We start from the raw sequence: 5185 nt of genomic DNA, 5'->3' as shown, positions 1-5185 counted from the left end.
TAAAATAAACAATATACTTTAATTTTCTAAAGGGTTTCCATTTATTAACTAAAGTTAAATAAACCGGAAAAAATACCCTTAAAATTTTTATCAATGCACTTTCTTAGACACATTATAAATAACGAATATTTTAGTTTGTAATAGCATAATGTATTTTTTTTAATCCATTATAAGATAACTTAAGCAGTAAACCTTACACGTCATTAATTTAATTAGACCTTCAAAATTTAACCATGCAGAGCGCTAGCAATGAAAGTTAAATAATTCATATACGACACCCGATATATAGTGTTTATAGAGTATATACATGCTTGTTCAATTTAAATAATTATTATGGGTACCAACATGTATGACACATATGAAATAATGTTATGTTTATTTTTATATATACCAGAATCTATCTATTATAATAAAGTAAAATAAATGTGGACACTTGTCATGTTTTGATTAATTCTTATAATTTTTTCCCTTCAAAACTAATTTACCCTAATATATGTAATAAATCAATAATTATTCACTTTTCTTTTACACTATATTTATATAATATCTATATATTTTTATAAATATAAATATTAACATATTATTTTATTACATATTTCAAAATACTTGGTGAATTTAAAAAATTAACAACAAATCATGTTTCTCAAATGAAAATTGTTTCGGGTTTTTTATGGAACTTAAATTTGATATTATGGGTTAAAAGTTGGTAAACAGATTATTTGGTACAAATTAACTACATTTAGGTCAAAATTTGTTATGGGTCAAAAATGAAAATTTTGAGTATTTTTAAAAGTTTGAGAATGCAAAATAGATTTATCGTCAAATTTGTTATGGGTTCAAAGTGTTGACTTTGAAATGTCAAAAGTACGAAAGTTAGAATTTTAAACATGATTCAGATTTCAAATTTATTTTTAAGGGCATTTTTCAAAATAATCAAAAGGTTCGGGATTTAACAAACTGACTATTTTTCCCTCAACTATTAAAATGTAAGAAAAGACTGCGAACACTTTCGACATACCACCCCCATGCTAATTGATACTTCTAACTTATATCAATTTTGAAATATTTATGTAAACATTAATTTTTCCTTCAATGGGGATCAGAACGTTATATGGGAAGCATGTCATAGAAAACTATGCTGAAATGAAACAAAATATTCACAAAATTGAATGGGTTAACATGTTATTTTTTATGTTGTCATTATGACAAAGTCGAGAGCCCTCTGAAACTTATCAAAATCTTTTTCATGGTGTAGCTCAGAAAAACATAGCTCTTGAAGAACATCCATTGTTACAATTTAATGTTCTACTTTTCTTTAATGAGTGGTAAATTGATAAATATATCAATAAAGGTAACGCTCCTTTTGTATTTAGACTGAGTGGTTAGAACTACTATCGTATAAGAAACTTTATTTCCAAAATTGGTTCATAACCAAAAGTCTTTCAATTATACATATATGGCACCGAGAATGAATTTTTCAATAGAAAGAAATATTCTCGGGTACGTTTTTGCACGAGCATTTTTTATTAAGTTCATTTAAACAAATAATTTTGTGATATAAATAAAATCAATTTATGTACACATTGTATAGATACAAACATAGATGTAATACATTTTTTTTTCATATACGCTATGTAATTATTTGTTTTACTTATAATTTTATCATTTAAATTATCCCGTGTGTGACACGGACTCTAAAACTAGTTTAATGAATATACAAACATAACAAAAGTTCAAACTCTAAATTTTAGTTTTAGTACATTTATCTGTCTTGAATAACGGGCTTTTTTAAAAAATAAAGGTTAATTATAAATTCCAAGTATACTATTAAAAGAAAAAAATAAATATTAAATTGACTATTTTTGAAACATAAACTCTATGAATAGTAAATATTATTATATACTATAAGTTTATAATAAATATTAAGGTTTAATATGAGAATCACAGGTGACAAAACTTATAGGAAGAGAGAGGATGAAAACTACATTGAGTTGAGGAAAAAAAAACAATAAAAGAAAAAAAAAATCCATCTAGCGGTCTAGATTAAGCCACATATATAAATAATTTAATTCAGAGAGTGACACTGACTTATGTTTTTCATTTTCTACCCACTGTTCTCTTTCTAAAAGCCCCAATTCCGAACTTGAACTCATAACGTGAAATTTGGCCTCGTATGTACTACACTCGATATTTGCATCCTTGTAGAATAATTTTATTAGAGATTTGTGCCTATACAAAAAATCTTGTTTCTTCTTCATAAAAACCCTAATTCACCTTAGTAGAAGAGGAGAAATGAATTCGGAGATCAAAGATCCAAGGATTTAAAAAACGGCGATAAATCAGGCTTCTTCGTTTGCTATTGCTGATGTCACTTCGCCCTAGATACAAATGACACACCGATCAACATCAGGTAATTTTACGCTTTCCTCATAATCGGTATGGTTTCTTTGTGATTATAATGTAACGCAATCTGTATTCTTCGTTGATGTATGATTTCGTGATAATTAATGATCTAGAGGCTAATTTAGTGTTTATACGTGTTAATTATTTTGAAGATCATTGGATTTCATCGTTACAATATCTTTCAGTTAGAGTTTTTCAATATCAGTTGATTTACAATTTTCAATTTTCATTTTGAAGCCCTAGGTTTGTGTTTCTTGTTTATTCTCTTATTTTTTATTCAATTATTAAATGTTAGATATATTACAAGAAATATGTTTTGGGTGTAAAAGTTGAATGACGTCTCGTTATCATTTTTTATTATAAAAATTGTTATAAATTCCAACTTTGTTTAAAAAACAAATTAATTTTGATTTTTATATAAAAAATAGATAAATTATTTGTCAGTAGTTTTTAATTTTAATTGAATATATTAAAAAAATAGAAAAAACAAGAGGAAAGAGAATGTTGAAAACTTGAAATGACGTTTGATATTTTCAAAAAAAAAAAGAATATACGGTCGAAAGGTTTAGTAAAAGCATTTAAAGTAGCTCCTTCTTCCCGTCTCTTTAATTTAACTTAAAAATCCAATTATTTCAAATTTGTAAACATCTTTAAAAAACATTTCACGTCTTATTTCCCGTATCTATCATATATTCAATTAAATAATATTTATTTATTATACTTTTATTAACTTACTTTCTTTCTTTCATTTGCAATCACTCACAAAAAATATATATATAATAAAATAATTATAGGAGTGAATAATGGAACACAAAAATAGTGATTTTGCTCTTCATTAACCATAAATTTTGGAGACGAGGAAATAACATATTTAATAGGTAGAACATATTCATAAATGAATATGTATATAATTAATCTAAACATAGTAATTCTATCTCTCGAATGAATATGTATATAGGCAATAATAAATATATCATATCTGTCGAATTGATATATAATTAATCAAAACGTAATAATTTCTCCCCGACTAACATAGTTAATCTGTCGATAACAATTACTCTTTAAATAACATAATTAATCAACCACAATAACTAAAAAATAAAAAAAAAAACCAATAATTTTATATTTACAATCCATTCCTACCCTCTTCAGATTTCATTTTATACAAGCATAATTTTTTTCATGAACTACACTTCGTGTTTTTTCATAACCTACAATAGTACAATTGTGTTTGTTCTTCATAATTTACCTTTGAGAGTGATAACTAGATAATAATAGTGAGTAAACAGCAGTGACCATCATGTGTAAGAATCAAATTTTGAATTTATATTTCACATGATAAACACAAAAAAAGTTGTAGCAACAACAATACAAAGGTGATGAGTGTCCGCGAGCCAACAAGGGGAGGGCTGAGTAGTGTGGGACTAGACAAAAGAGTCACGCCTGTTTTTGAAAAAAAGTTTAACATTTATTTTAATTTTAGTGAATTTTGCAAACCAATCATGTAAAAACTTTTTTTTTACCGGTGTGTAGAGGCAAAGTAATCAAAAACTAAAAACCATTCATCGGTTCAACCATCTCTGAGTTACAATAAATGAGAAGGGTATATAAGTTACGGGTTTGGATAAAATACAAATTAAATTAACGTGTTAACTTTGAGAATCAAATAATATAATTATGTATACAGGTAGTGCAATTATATCATGCTTAGGGCTGTCAATTTATGACACGGACCTGTTAACATTACATGACACGACACGGGTTTTAACAGGTTTGGGTTTGAGCTTAATAGGTTTCATGTCTTAAACAGGTCGACCTGTTTAAGACATGCTTAAATTCATGTCCTAACAGGTTAGAGACCTGTTAACCTGTTAGTAACCTGTGGAGATTTTTATTTTAAAAAAATAAATATATATACACTCCTAAAGTCTTAAACATAAAGTCATACTTACAAACGACATTTCATTAATGCCTGTCAAAACCCGATATTATGTTTTTTATGGATGCTATGCTTTGCTTATATAGTTTTTGGTTTCAAGTATGCTATGGATTTGCTGTATTTTGTTTCAATTATGTTATGGATTTGTGGTTTTTTGTTTCAAATATGTTATTGCTTATCTATTAATTAAGACTTTCATCCCCGTCTTGAATATTTTGGTTTTGTTACACATATATTTTTCATTATGTTTTTAAACAGGTCCCTTAACAGGTCTTAACAGATTAACCTGTTACTAAACAGGTTCGTGTTTGGAAAAAATGACACGATTAGTTATCATGTCGTGTTCATGTTTAGCACAACAGGTCATCGTGTCTTATCGTGTCGTGTCCGACATGTTATGACAGCCCTTTCATGCTGTAATTACATTACACTATAATTACCAGTGGCGGATCTAGAACATAATTTTAGGGGTAGCATAAATTTTTTTTACCGTACATTAACGAAATTTTTTTACACGTTTTGTGCGTATGGGTAGCCGGTTTTGCGTTTCATGCGTATGGGGGCTCGGTAACGCGTTTCGCACTTCCCCAACCTAGTTACGCGCTGCACGTACCGGCGTTAGATTTCCTGTTTCGCGTGTACTGGCGCCCGGTTACCAATTTTGCTGGTCTGGTAATGCATTTCGAGTGTACATGCGCTCGGTAATGCGTTTCGCTTATACAACCACCTTGTTATGCGTTTCACGCATACCGTGCCTAGTTTAGCATTACCCGCGTCTGCACGCCCGATTACTTGTTTAGCGCATACAGGTGCCTGGTTACGCACTTCGTAGCGGCGCACAGT

The sequence above is a fragment of the Bidens hawaiensis genome, unplaced genomic scaffold (genome assembly GCF_021521415.1).
Source record: "Bidens hawaiensis isolate Kalapana, Puna unplaced genomic scaffold, B.hawaiensis_p1.1 tig00001016_1, whole genome shotgun sequence".
Lineage (NCBI taxonomy): Eukaryota > Viridiplantae > Streptophyta > Magnoliopsida > Asterales > Asteraceae > Bidens > Bidens hawaiensis.
Note: the sequence above shows the minus strand (reverse complement) of the source record.